Genomic DNA, 15846 nt, shown 5'->3' with positions numbered 1-15846 from the left:
TTCATCTAGTGAGTGTAGAAATGTATCCTTAACAAACATTGTCAATTGTTAGGATTTTGTAATCAACAACTGAATAGAGTGGCAGCACAGGATGTGGTCTACTCCTACTAGTTTTTGTCTCAACAATTCTTTCTGAGAGCACTTTAAGAAATCTGCCCTAAAAGCTGGATTGCATAGAGAAAACTGCGCATAAACAAGTTGCCTGTCTTCATCACTTGTCCTGGATAATAATACTTTCAACTATTGATAATGTTAGCAGAGGTGGCTCTCATGTAAACCAATCAATGAAATGAAATGTAATTCCTAGTTTCTTATATTCAAGATAGAACAGGAAACATCCAAATGGCAATAGGAATACAACAAACTGATGAAAGAAATTCCATTAGAATGAGCTATTACTGATCAGAAGTAATTTTTAAAATTAGGAGGCATATGTAATACAATGGGCTGGGGGATGTCTTTATACACACAATGGGTAGGATTGGAGATGCTCCTTGAATTGGTAATTTATGTAGTAAAAAGTGTCTATGTTTGTTCTGTACATGTTCATATTTCTATTGATGTAATAATCAAACAAATATTCTAGTGATATAGAATAGATTTGACCAGTTCAAGCCCTCCAATGAATCATTCCTAAATCCTCTATCCTAGGAGAAAGTTACCCGGTCACAAATATATTGTCATCTATGGGCACCAATCATATTTCTTTGCTTCCCTCACCTCTATAGACCATAGACAATGTGCTATCTCGGGTTATCAAGGACAATTTATTCTTGTGCTAGCATTGTAAAGATAATGAAAGCTCAAGACTAACAGGGTATGATCTACCAACAAGTATAGTAAAAAAGTTTTAAGTTAAAATAGTCTTGTTGTTCACCATGTGATGATATGTTTGTTGAATCTAAGTAAGCTTGTTGAAGAGTGTTTTACTTTGGATTTTGCTATATGTTCTATATGTTCATGCGAAATGTTTTATTATGTTGATCGGTTTTGCATAATCACTTTTTAAATGACACCAAAAAGAATTTGTTTTACCCCAGTCATGTGGTGAACAAAATAGAACCAAATTTTAGTAATGCCAAATTTCATACCCAAAAGCATGTGAATTTTTCGAAGCAACATTTTGTGATTCAGATATCATACACTTTTTGTAGGGTCTCCTAGGAATGCGAGGAGGTCATATGAAAGGCAAACATGTTTCTATATGAAGACTTCAGGGGAGTGGACTGTCATATGAAAGGAAACCATGTTTCTTCCATATACAAAATAGATGTTCTTTGCTAGAGTTTTAAATCCTTGTGACCTTATGATCAGTAAATGTATTTTTCTTCCTTTATGATAAAGTATTTTATATTCAGTCGATAAATTTTTTTATCATTACCTTATTATTTTTAATAACATGTAAAATGTTCTCATTTTGTGTAGTAGAAATAAAAGTGTAATCAAGCAACTCTTTTTAGACAAAACCCTTTTCTACATAGCTTACTTTGTTTCTATCAAGTATTTTGAATGGATTTTAGATAACACCATTTTTCTTTAATGGGTTTCTTTTCTAATGCTAGCTTTATGAAGGTTTCACATTAAAGTTTCATAGACTACTTTCATTGTAGTCTTCCCTTTGACTTCTCCATAGCCCTCTATCCCATATTCTTATTGAAGGTTAGCTATAAAATCATTCTTCATAATAAGATATGGCTTACCTATTTTTTCTTTCCCTTGTCTCTTATATAAAGGGTCTCATCTAACTACCATAATAGGTATTTTGATACCATTTTGGTTTTTTCATGTCTTATTCAATTAAAAATTGTCTACTTGATTTAGGCTATTTCCCACCTCCTCTTTATTTATGCCCACATGTACTGTTGTCTATTTTGTCATCCATATTTAGTGGATGAAAATAAAGACATAATAGATCTAGATCTCCGCCCCATTTCCTATCTTCTCATATCGTAATCACATGACAAACTTCTTATCCCCTTATACTATTTCCTAACATACATAATCAATACTAAATTTCCTCTTTAACAATCCATATATGAGGACTTAAAAAGGATGAGATGCACCCCAAATTATGTACCCTAGAGGCTAGAAGATATACATTCATATTCCTGATCTTTCCCGTCTCTCGCGTCTCATGGGCTCTCGCTAACAATCCTCACAACTTCGCAAAATTAATCTCTCCTTAATTCTCTATTGCACACATCTTCTACAGAGGGCCTTCGCATTCAACCTCTTATCATCCCCTTCCATCCTACCCAAGGAATTCCCTCGGGATGTGAAAATATAGAGCAACTTCTTGCACTTCATCTCTTCCCACTCTTCATGTATTCAATCAAGGAGCTCGCTCATCCAATAGAAGATTTGTTCGACCATCAGAACACGAACTCAGATGGGTTCCACCCTCCTGTTTCACTATCAATGATTTCTTCCTTGGCTGGACTCAGAACACAACTGCCAAGCTCGACATACCCATGATAGTGTTCTACCCCATCGTTGCTTTTTCTACTTCTATCATTCATGCTCTCTAGAAATACATGCTGCATGAACAAGTATCAGCAGATAATGATGCAATCCATATTCTTGATCTACCTCATCCTATTAGTTTTCCCCAGTATCAAATCTCCCCCCTTCTCTGTAGGTACAAGAATTCAGATAGTGTCATTAAATTCATGAGATATAACATGGATTTGAATGTGGAAAGTTGGGGTACCCTTATCAATACTTTCTATGATCTAGAAGTTGTTTATATAGATCATTTGTGCAGGGTTGTTTTTGGTAGGCCTGTTTGGTCTGTAGGTCCTCTACTTCCTCCTGATGTTTTCGAGTTGGAGCGGGGAACAAACATGATTGAGAGAGGGAAACCCACTTTAATCAAAGAATTGGTATGTCTGCAATGGCTGGATTCTCAGAAGGAGAAGTCTGTTATCTATATTTTCTTTGGCAGCCAGACCTTTGTCTCAAATAAACAAATAGAGGAGATGGCAACAGGGCTGGAGGCAAGTGAAGATTCCTTCATCTGGGTCATCAGGGATCCACCTAGTAGTATGCCTGCTGATGAATATGGCATGCTTCCTCAAGGTTTTGAAGAGAGAATGAAGGGCAGAGGCTTGGTAATCAGAGGTTGGGCACCCCATCTCTTGGTCCTCTCACACCCCTCTGTTGGAGGTTTTCTTAACCATTGTGGGTGGAATTCTACCCTGGAGAGCATCACAATGGGAGTCCCACTGATAACGTGGCCCATGATTGTAGATTAATACTATATTGATGCATTATTAGTTGATTATCTCAAGGTGTGAATCATGTTTTATGAAGGTGACAACATAGTTCCCAATAGAGATGACTTGATAACTGCAATGAAATAACTTATGCGAAGAGAAGGAGATGAGATGAAAAGGGCAGAGGAGCTGAGAAAGGTAGTGAAACTAGTAGTGCAAGAAGGGGGATCCATATCTCATTCCAAGTAGATAGATCTTGTTTTAACCTTGTCCTGGGATTATGCTAATTTCATCATTTTGGATAGGGACTTCTGCTACCCATATTTGCAATAAAATCCATATTTGTTCAATTGTCATTATATAGAAAGGAAGATTTCAAAACATAGGAGGGATGGCTCAGAAATGTATGAAGAACTTATAACTGATTTAGTATTTTGTGATTTGAAATATGAATGATTACAACCAATCATTCTAGTTTAAAAAAAATGGAGTCAAAAACAGTTGATAAAAAAATATCATTTTGTTTTTAGAAAAAAGTAGAGGATTCATTTTGATTTTATGAAAAAAAATCAAAAGTTATTAAAATAATATGTTATGTTTAAAAAAAAAACGAAGGATTCTACAGTTTTGAATCTGCTTAGAAAAATTATTTCAATCACTTCAAAAGTTGAGGCTATACATAAATTTCTCATAGGCATGTAGAAGACATGTCGTGTTTCAACTAATTTACATGTTGAACTCATGGAAAAGTAGGATACATGGCCCTGTGTGATAGAACTTGATCATAGTCCTTGAAGAGGTGAAGTTTTAAAATTACTGCCTTGCACTTTTTAGATTTTCTTGTGTGAAGCCCTTCTTGGGAAACACCAATTGCTTCATAAAGTTTCTTATCTCCAAGAAAGCCAAACTTCTCTCGAGAAATGGCATTTGTAATAATTTTTTATTTATTCTTGAGGCTAGAATATTTGAAACAATTTTGTACACACAGTTGCACAAAGAGATGAGTCTAAATTCTGCAAAGGACTCTAGCCTATCTTTCTTTGGAATCAGGGCACAATGAACGTTGAATTTAGGGAGCTTGCCAAAATACTGGGATGACATTAATACTGATTTGACCAATGTCAACTCTTCTCCAAGTGACAACTATTTGTTACTCCAATGTGGAATTTGAGCTTACAACTTTTCCAACAACCATCCCCAATCTTTTTTCTTGTAGTCATGGGGCTTCAAGTTTTAAACCCATGTATTTGACCCCACATATTAAAAATAAATAACATATATGGAAATAAAGAAGGCCCCTTTGTTCTTATTCTTCATTCAAACCATTAAAGCAAGTGGTTGATTTGGAAGTTTTTTTCCGTCTATGAACCCATATTGCAATTGTCCAAAATCTCTCTCAGTTTACTTTCTTTCCAAACAGATCCATTTATAGAAAATAGGACATTGTTCAAAAATAAAACATGATTCATGGTAAAAGAGATCCCTATTTTAATTTTGTTTAAACCATTTGATCTCTTGGCTTCTCTAATAGATCTACTTAAGCCCTTAGCTACCAAGAGAAAGAGTAGAGACAAAAAAATGACTAAAAAGGGAAGATGTTGAATGATTGATCGAAACCCCAATGTGGGGAAACCCTTGATAAATTATTCTTATGTATTCTTCAATAGTTCAGTAGAGAGAGAGATACTACATATACATCAGAAGTCAACGTTTTGACTTGACAAGATAAGATCAGAGATATTGACCATGAAGATAACGTAATGAGGTAGTTGATCTGATCTCAAGTGAAGGCATAATGCTTCAACTAAACCTCCAAGGTGACTCCATCACCATGCTACACCCATCACTGTGCTACACCTCATCATCAAGCTGCACCTGGCACTGTGCTACACCCAATCACTGAGATTCTCTCATCACTATGTTTCTCCCATCACTGAGCAGTATCACATCATCATGTTGTACTCATCATCAACTAGCTGCTTCAATGCATCGAGCTGCTGCTATATCTACATGCCCATCGTCACCATGCTATACCATTGTGTTGCACTGTACTGCATCCATGCTGCCCACAATAGTGACTGCATTTATCATGTAGCATCCATCCAAGTATGTTGCATCTATACATAGTGTCAATACAACCATGTTGGTGTTAACAATACAACCATGGTGCATCTTATTACATCATGTGATGCACCATACTGTCCATTGTGCTGCATTGTACTTTCATTGTGTTTATTCCTTTATGTTGCTAGCTACGGCATACGGCCTAGCCCAATAGCAAGTAAGGGTGAGTTATCTTTACCCTTGAACAACAATGTCATCCTCTTATTGCTACATAGTCATGAGGGCTGAGACATGCCTCTCCATGGACTGCGTTATGCCATTTCTTTCTTTGTTGTTATGACAACAATCAGATAGTGTTTAGGCAACATCTGGTTACACTCTTTGACAGCTAGAGATTCCCTAGGACTGCGACCAGCTCTTCTCATCCTATGCAGGTAGGTAAAGACTATGGTCCTCCCAATAGGACTGTGGCTAGGGCTTGTGCTCACAACAGTTAGGCCACATGAGAAACCCTCCTCAAACTGCGGCTTAGAAAAATGTATGTGGCATCTCTTTTAGGGCCTAGATAAGGCAACATGTAGATATTTTATGGACAACATTTAGGTCTTCACCATGACTGTGTTTAGGTCTTCACCATGACTGAATTTTAGAACAGCTTCACCATGACTACGTTTTAGGGCAGCTTTACCATGACTGCGTTTTAGAAAAACTTCCAAACCTGTGGACTTGCTACACAAGGGGAATGGTCCCCTGGTAAGATTTTCCTTCGGTACATATCAGACGTGTACCTTCATTCTCTTCTTGAATTCAGGCATCCCTATCACCATTTGACTCATATTGGGTAGGGCCCCATAATAGGCAGACCTTTGGTGCTATAGAAGAGATGTGTCAACTGACATGGTCCCTAGTGGACTTCCTGCAACTTGATATAAATTGCCAACCCTGAACCCAAGAATAAAAGCATTTTGAGAAATTCCTTTTTCAAACACGTACCTTTCCATTGATGAATGCCACCTTGAATCCTTTGATTTCAATTGCCGAAATGGACACCAGGTTCTTCTTGAGATCAGGTACATAAAGAACTTCTTCTTAATGAATCGAGCTACCCTTATTCAATTGAAGGGTAGCATTCCCTAAATCCTTTTCGGGATAGGTGGCATTGACTCCAATTTTAATCTCCACGATTGTTTCCATCTCTACCAAATTAGAGAGAGCTTCCTTCTATCTGATGAAGTGCCTTGAAGCACATCAACCAATAAGCCAGATTCCCAAAGAGTTTGGAGGAGAAGTAGTGGAGAGGGCCAATATAAGATCATACTTCTTTAGCTTATCATAAACAACATTTGATTCTTCATACCTCGAGTTCCTTGCTTGTTTTGAAGAGTCGACCATTTCCTTGATGACTTGCATTACCTGTCATTCCTCTAATCATTGAATATGTCCATGGAATGATTGTTATCATCATTAAGTTATGTGCCCCTACCATTCGGACACTCCTTCGCATAATGTCCGAACTTATTGTAGGCAAGGCATCTGCCTTTCCTTCCACCCTTAGATCTGGACTTCCCATGGAAGTGATCTTTAGGTAGGTCATCAGATGCTTCCGATGGCCACTCAGATAATATTCTCTGCTTTGACTTCACCCTTGGTGAATTTAAAGAAGGATGAGGAACCCATTGAGCCTTTTGTCCTTTCCAACTATCTTCAGTGTTTGCTCTTTCACTCTTGCTTGGGCTTTGTCTTCACCTAACCTCTAATACCATGTTAATTTTAGGTATGTTATATGCTAAGAGAAAATTCACTTCAATTTTCTATATTAGCTCAATATCAATTCCAGATTAGCAGTCACATTTAGCACGATAGTAAAATGCAGATAGAACATAAACATAAATCCATGGCAAGCTCACCATGACTTCATTTTAGGGCAACTTCACCATGACAGTGTTTTAGGGCAAATTCACCATGACAACGTTTAGACTTCCTCCATCAACGACATTTATTAGCGTAGTGTTAGAAGCTACGTCATCTTCTTTTAGGGCTACGTAGATCCTTCTTTCATATGGTAGATTTCAGATCTAGTGCATCTCTTCATTAGGGTAGCATTGTCTCCTAGGATCTCTGCTCCCACCAAAACTCAAAGACAAGTGGAGAGGAAGAGATCACAAGAAGAGTGTGTGTTCAAATGACTAGCAAGACACCTCTTTTTATACTAAAATGTGGAGCACAAGTGGGGGCAATTTGGTTGCTGGCCGACCTTGATGAATTGTCCCATAACACAAATAATTTCATAGCTCCATGAATAAAGGCCAGAATCAGATGATCATTAGATCAATCATACACATATCGATGAGAGGAATCGAAGAAAAATATCAGCTTCCATGAAAAAGTAGACCCACATGGAGTTTGGCCCTAGTTTCCAATTTTAACAAGAAGGTTATAATTGGTACTTCAATGATCTTTGATTGATTTCATGTCATTTTTTGTGTCAGTTCTTGTCTAACATTCCATAGTTTTCAAAGATTAATAGTGTCATAGTTGATAGAGAACTATGGTATTTTTAATAATGTTTCATTTATGCATAAATACAAATGAATTTGGATCATCTTTTTATTAGGGTCTGACTCTACCCCTAGGCTTTTATTTTCCACAGGGTTGTCTAAATCTTCCATTTATGGTACCTTATCATTTGAATCATCTCTTGAAGCTTTCCAAGTGAAACCATTACTAATTCAATTACATATCACCAATGCATATCTGTATGTTATGGTATCTAAATAATTGCATACATAAAGTGGTAGATAGTGATAAATCAAACATAGTGAGATGTTTTGTGACTTCTTTCACGAAATTCACATCTCTGCACTTTGTTGCTGACATCAAGCAAAAAAATATTGATGCAGTCAAGGTTAGTAGCACCCATCTTCTTGTATATCATCTTTGGAAATGGTGACTTTTATTTTAGAAAGGAGTTTGGAATAGAGAGAAAGGGTTAAATCTGATCTTCAGGTGTTTAGGGAAATTCATCTAGGACATGGAAAAAACATTTGAGGCTCATGCATTCATGCAAAGTAGTCAAATTTTAAAATTAATTCATTGTAGATGAGATAAAATGAAGCATACAAATCTTGATATAATTTCTAAATCTGTTCAACATTCTTGGTTTATAGATGCAATTGTATGGATTTGGCTTGATTAACTATCTTACAAATTAAGTATTCTTTATGGAATCACTGTGCACCTCTTGTTTCTATGAGTGAGTATGCAGTAATACTGTTGATGTGAATGATAAGCCAAAGACTTTAGTGGACTAATCGACTATATTAATAAGAAATCCATAGACACATGGAGAACATGATGGCCTGATCCTAGAGGCCACCAAGCAGATCAAGCTAAAAGATTTTTATCATAAATTTAAAATTTAACTAGTGGTTCCTTCCCTTAGGAGTTTGTTTCATGGTGTTCACTACATATTTTTGTCACCCACAAGGTTCACATCGAGATTCTGCTATGAGATTAGTACGAAATTTGGAAATGTACAACTTGATTATCTAATGTACACATGGTGAAGGCCTAATTGGATAGTCCATAAACCACTATGGAATTGGCCTTCCTGTAGATGCTATATTAAAGATTACATTTTTCCACAGAAGGATAATGGAAAGGTGTTTCTTATACACCACATGAAAGAAATCATTCCCATAGTTTAGAAGCATAGAGGAGTCTTACCAAACATGGATATGATATAGTACAATGGTTGTGATATTTATGTAACCCCACCCCCCCGCAATCCACTCCAATAAAGGCAAGTGGTTACTATGTTGATGCAATTTCCAAGAATCGCTATGAGGATGTTATTCATAGGGAGAATGCACTGAAGATGTGATTACAAGTGTGAAATATAACTCTAGTATTGAAATTTCTGTTGGTGGACACTTACTGTCATAGGAAATGGGAACTCAGGCTGTGAGACAAGCTTTGATTCTCATTAGTTTTCATTGGAGGATCTCCATAGTTCAAGTGCAGCAATCACAAAAAAAAAAGAAAAAAGAAAAACTATTTCATGCCTTTGGTTGGAAAATAGTGGAATTAATGAGTTGTAGCAGACCTTTTCTTGGCCTTTAAGGATAATGGTTACCACGTATTGTTCCTTAGTGCTTGTGGAATTGCTCAGACATATCTTTCAAGGCAGTTCCTTGTTAATGTTAAGCAGGATGGCAAGACCGTACCTGACAGTCCTCTTGTGATCCCTCCACATGGTTTATTCCAATCCCTATATTGAGAAGTAATATGAAGGGCTTCTCATGAATTCAAGCTTTCTTGCATTCGTTTCTGGAAGCTTATTTGAATCTTGAATAAATTGAGGTGCAGTGTATAACATTAAGCGTTTCTAAGTCTTGTTTCATTCTCCTCGTCATTGCTGACACCTCCCAAAGCTATCTGAATGCTAGGTTTAAAGGCACCACTAAAATCCCTTCACATTTAAAGCCTATCTTCTAAAATGCCTTGCCTCTTCATTTCCACTGGCATGTCCACATAATAATTTATATGGTTGAATATAAGGGATAGAGGATAGAGTGGAAATATCATCCCTCTATTGGCAATCACTGACTGAGATGTTAACTCTCATTCGGTCAAAGTGCCCACTTGAGGAGATATTGAATTGTGTCACTACCAAGTTGGTGACTGAAATACATTGTCGATGACTTTTTTGCATATAGATGTGCATGTTTCTCATCACATTCAGCCATGAATGTGTTGTTCCTTTTGTTTTGATGAATTTTTATGTGATCTGTCCAAAAAGAATATTGCAACTCATTCTTCTATTTTAATAGAAAACTTAAAAGTGGATTATTTTGTTTAAAACTATATATACATATAAATGTTATATATACATATAAATGAAATTCATGGTATCGTTGTTTATGACAGTTTGTACTAGCTCAGAATAGCAAATCAAAAGAAAGTTTAATAATGTAAATGAAAAGAAAGTATTATTCGGGAGAACAAGTTTGAGCCAGGAATTAGCGAGCAATTAGAAATTAGAACCTTCTCTGTAGCTGTTTTTAGAGAAGGAGAAAGTGGTTGAATCATGGGGCTTCACTCCCCCATGTATTGTAATTTGTTCTTGGGCTTTGATGTCAATAAAATGAGTAGTTTGGCCCTATCTTTTGTTTCTCCTAACATGTTGATTTATCTTTTGCTGGAATGATTTTCCTGTTTGATTAAGTTTCTCTTTTTTGTATGCTATGTGGAAACGGCAATGGCCTTCAGAAGAGCTTCAATGTTAATGTGAATCCCAAGGATCATGCGAACAATCTCTGTGCCTCCATCCTGACCAATATCCCTACAGAGTATCTTCAGAGAGCACCATCTCCATTCAATGATTCATATTATAGGTAATCATAGGAGATCAAAGGGAACAATGGGATTGAGAACATCCAACTTCATAAATATGCAAGCATGAGGTTGCCCACACCCAAAGTCATGAAAAGATTCATGGCCCCAACGTTTTCAACTACTTCCAAGGTTTTTCAACCCAAAAAGAGGATTTTGATGGAGAAAAATGAGACTGTTTGGCATCCTTCTTCTTCAATGCAATCACGAGCCAAAGTCCTGGTGAAATTTCCCTCTATGCTGAAGCCCCAAAATTCAGCCCTGTATGAGCCTATGGTGGAATATAGTCCCCATGTTAGAGAAGAGTGTGAATAAGTTTCAGTGGATTGTATGGAGGTGGACGAGGTCCAATCCACCTTGTAGCCTAAAAGAAAAGCCTGCAAGGTTCTTTCTAAAGTTGGGATTGTTTCCAATCCCAACGAGGAAAATGAACCTATCCTTGAATTAAGCAAGGAAGGTGAGTCATTAGCTTTTTTGGCTCAGTTTCCTGATTGTCACAACGAGCCCACAATCCTTCCACCCTATAATCCTAAGACTAATTTGGAATTTAGGGGAATAGCTTGTGGGGAGCATGGGGTTTTGCAATCTAAACCGGAAAGTGGACTTACCGAAGTCATAGAGATTAAGGAAATACAGTCCCTGGGAGACCAAACGGCTTCTGTAGGTTTATCCACTGATTGTAGAGAAATCCATGAGGTTGAAGAAAAAGAAATAACAAAAGTTGATAAAATCCATGCAACACTAGTGGTGGTGCCCTTAAACCCAGGTTGAACATTTTTGAAAAAGAGCGGGCAATGTATGATGATGAAGATGAAGGGGAGGAGGAGAAGCCCTATGGATGGTTGAAAATGTCATTGTTGTTTGTGTTTGTTTTGTTTTCTGTTTCAGTTGTTTTGTTGGGATCCAGAAGCCCCGGTCTTCTGCCACCATCTCTACAGAACAATGCATTGGCTACTGGTGAGTTTTATGCCTCGTCAGTGAATGTTGTTGAAGATGTAGAAGTGTTTTCGAGACAGGATTCTGTCAAATATATGAATCATTATTTTTTACAGTATTCAAGGACAAAATTTGATGTTATTGTAGATAATGTTAAGTTTTGGGTTGATTCATCCTTGACCAAGCTAAAGGTAGCTAACAAATTCTGTGATGGAAAGAATCATGGAGAACTCCTTTTTATAACCCATAGCAGTGGTATTGAAGGAATGGGTAATCATCTTGGCTTGGAAACTATTGTAGAAAGGGACATCAAGGACCATAGCGTTTCCTCCAATGACATCTTACTGGAGAAGGGGAGTAGCATAGAGGCCACTCTGAAGGGATTTGATCAGTTTCTTTCCTCTTCAGTTCATAATGAACAATCTACCCAAATAGCCAGTGCAAGGGAGGGAGAGCATGTTCCAGAGGGCAATACTAAGCTCAAAGTTGACCTTCACAGTGCATTTGAGAACCCATCATCCTCTGGAATGCAAGAAAAAGAGAATAAAGTTGGAGCACATGAACATGGAGACTTCATGCCATTATCTTTTCAAGAAACGCTTCCTCATTTAGACATACCTTTATGCTCCTACTCTGACATAGATGATTCAAACGATAGATATGGTAGAGAAAAGGGTTTTGAGGAATATATGTTCTCATCTTCTTCATATAGAATAGACATATATGCTGCTTCTGAGGAATCTCTACCTATGGTTCATTCTTAAGAAGCAAATAATATCAATGAACTTGATTCTGAAGAAGCATATATTGATGAGATTCCTAAAACTACCATCCTTCCTAACCATGACCAGAAGTTTGTATCAGTTGTCAGTGAAGATTCAAAATTCAGTGAACCTTTCGTTCCTTTGGTTTCACAGAGCAACTCAGAAGTAAAGCAAGAATCTGAGGCATTAGACATGGACAACCAAACACTTAAGAATGTGACTATTGAAGATGAAATTTACTATGCTTATCCTTCAAATGTAGATGGTGAGTACCTTGTGAAGGAATTTCAATTCACAGAGAGGACTGCCAAGAGGTGAATTTCTACAAAAGTATTTGATATGTTACAGTAGGTGATTTTTTTCGGATCGTTGGAGGAAGAGGCAATTGGGTAGGCTTATCACATGTGTAGATTTGGCCATTGCCACATGGGGTCGATTCCACCATTATTATTATAATTCACTATAATTTCTAGGTAAACCACACTACCCCAAAATGGAGCCAAAGTAAAATATAAGAATTTGAACCTGCAATCATAAGACTTCATTATAGTAGTAGCCAATTCAGCTGCTCATAGGCTCTAGGTCGATGGAACCATTTAGCTTCTTAGAGGCCCTTTGTAGAATAAATATGTTGCATGATATACATACTTCATATCTACTAGGACCCAAATCCTCATGAATTGTGGTCATTGTCATCATATACCCTTGCTAAGCTATACACAACGTCTTTATGAATAAATATCTAGACCTTTTGTTAGGTATAACCATAGGAATACACTGTTCAAACGCAGTAAAACAAATAGGTGACCAAGGTAATATTTTGTTTTGAAGATTTTGTATCATTTTTTTGATAAAATAAAAAACTTGAAGTACAATTTACTTCAAGTGAAGAAGAATGTAGTTATTGTTAGATTTCCTCTAAAAATACATACATGAATACTTCCTATTAGCAAAAAGGAATCCAACAGCTGTCTATTTCTGTATCTTCTCCTCGAGAAACGAAAGAAATATCATCCCAGGAAGGTGCACTCCTTCAATGATTCTCCCTAAAAGGTTCAAGATAGATTCCCAGTTATGTTATAGGTTAAATACAAGCTTAATGATAAAATAATTTTAACAAAATTACTACTGAGATTGAAATTCCTTAAAATTATGCATGATGTCTTGTTCAATGTTCTATTTTATTTCATCAATCCTCTCAATTCTCCCATTGTTAAAAACTCTCAAACTCCCTGGTTCAATGTTATGGTTAAAAAATATCGAACTCCCTAGTTCAGATTCATTTTGTACGATCTGTGTTGGGTCAATGGATTTAGCCTCACAATTGTCCCATTGAATTTTGTGTTATTTAGAAAAGTAGTTGTTTTACCATTAGTTATCTTAATTCTCCTAATGAAACACAGTGAATCCTTTTGTAGAAATTCATCTACTATAACGCATCGAATATTTTTGTAGAAATTCACCTTGTGAAGCTGCTTCTGTCATTTTTATAGCTACTTGTAGCCTACTCTCTTTAGTTCTAGTACTAGCCTCTGCTTGTGCAGCTTCTTCCTCTGCTTTGTGCATATCCTCTCTAGTTGCTTCAGCTTCAATCTTTGCTTTATCTGCCTCAACAGCTGCTTGCTGTAAAGCTCTTGAAAGATTTGTCATACCTTCCTCGGATTGCCTCTCTCCATCTTGCCATGATTTAATTACTTGTCTTGTTTGATTCAATTTAGCCTCCAGATAAGCAACTACTAAATAAGACGTTGCTACCCTTTCTTGTGTTTCTTCTGGTAGTGCACTTTCCCTCCCCAACTCTTCTCTGAGTAGCTCATTGTCACCTGCTAAATAAGTTACCTACCATGTGGCTTTGTTTATATTTTCTCTCATCTTCTCTAGTTCTACTAGAGTTATATATTTGCCTTTAGTTTTTTTAACCTCTTGACTCTTTGTAAGATCCAGGTCATCCACTGCCTTAGAGAGGGCATTTTCAACTGCATGCATCAATGCTCCTAGTTTAAGTTCCGACTCTTTAACAACTGCTAATTCTAGTTTCAAGCTCTGCAATAAAGAGGTTGAGGCATCAAGCTTTAACATCAAATCCTTAACAATAACTACTTCATGATTCAGCCTAATCAGTTCCTGGTTGACATGCTCTATTTCTTTCCCCTTCTCCTCAGACTCTCGGTCTTTGGCCATAGCTACAACATGTTGCTTTTATTTTGCTTCCATATATAAGCTCTGAGCTATATACAAGAAATTATTTGTGGTCATAAATTCTATGGTTAGTGCATCTGCCTATTTCTGCACCTCTTCAGAAGCTGCCAATGCATTGATTTCATTTTCAAGATCAATGCACCCCAATTTAAATGAACATAGGTATTATGAAATATCATGCTTAAGCTCCTATGTGACAACTTGTAGTTCTAAGATTACTGATGAATTTCTTTCCTTTTCAACCTCTAGTTGTGTTTTTGTAATGATATTTTCTTCATCCAAATTAGCATTGTCCTTCTCCACAACTCATGGCCTTGCAAATTCAGAGTCAACTGTTACTTTCCTTTCTAAAGTGTTAGCACTCTCCAAATTTAATGTTAATTCCTTTATGAGACACATTGTTTTGTCCATCTCCAATATAGCCTATGATTTTTCATATTCTATTGCAATCAGAAGTCTTTTTCAGTTTTTTAACCTCTTCCTCCGTCTTTTGAAGCCTAGCTGCTACATACTGGCCTCTCTGTATAGACAATTTTTGTGTTATTTTGTACCACCAAATATAAATACTAGAATCCCATCTTGTAAGTCATAATTAATAGTTGCAAGAAATAATGTTGAAGAAAACATATCTTTATTGAATTTCTTCTTTAGTGTCATAATTGTATTCACTGATAACTACCCTATTACAGGTTATTTGAACAGTATGAAGTGATTGCTTAGCTATAAGATACAAGCTCTATTCCAATCAAAGTGGTAATAATAGTAATACTTACCATGATCAATAGTGTCACCTTATATGGGCTTAATAGAAAGGCTTATACTAATAGATAGTGTGATTGCCTAATATAGCTTATCCACATTGTCAAGTTTACAACTATGTTAACTATGTACAAACTTGTGAATATGGGTTGTGGGTTGTGAAGATCATTGATTATGGAAACTAGTGCACTCAATGCTTGTAGTGGTTAAGAAATACGGCATGATTGAGCTAAGTGTATTGATCTTGAACTATACTATCATTCATAAGGGTACTAATCCCATGACTATGACTACTCTAATATGCTACCATAATTGTGTCACAACCTTACTGTGATTGACCGATGATAGATACCCATATAGAATAAGGGAAAGCATAGGATGGCTTGTACATAATGTAATAAGTATTAGTACTATTCAACAAGGTCATGATTATTCCATAAGATTAAGTGCATAGATTGGTATCATTACAGCTGTTAACACATAGTCTAATATACATAAGTCACCTGCTTGATCAT

At 36.5% G+C, this 15846-nt stretch overlaps 1 pseudogene; it reads left to right on the top strand.

Moving 5' to 3' along the window:
• Positions 1-2115: 2115 nt before the first annotated feature.
• Positions 2116-3464, top strand: LOC149235869 (UDP-glycosyltransferase 89B2 pseudogene; annotated as a pseudogene).
• Positions 3465-15846: the final 12382 nt, after the last annotated feature.

This window comes from Pinus tabuliformis, chromosome 8 (assembly GCF_031772625.1).
Source record: "Pinus tabuliformis cultivar Carrire ecotype Pingquan chromosome 8, CPIR1, whole genome shotgun sequence".
Classification (NCBI taxonomy): Eukaryota; Viridiplantae; Streptophyta; class Pinopsida; order Pinales; family Pinaceae; genus Pinus; species Pinus tabuliformis.
Note: the sequence above shows the minus strand (reverse complement) of the source record. Positions and strands in the feature narration are given on the sequence as shown.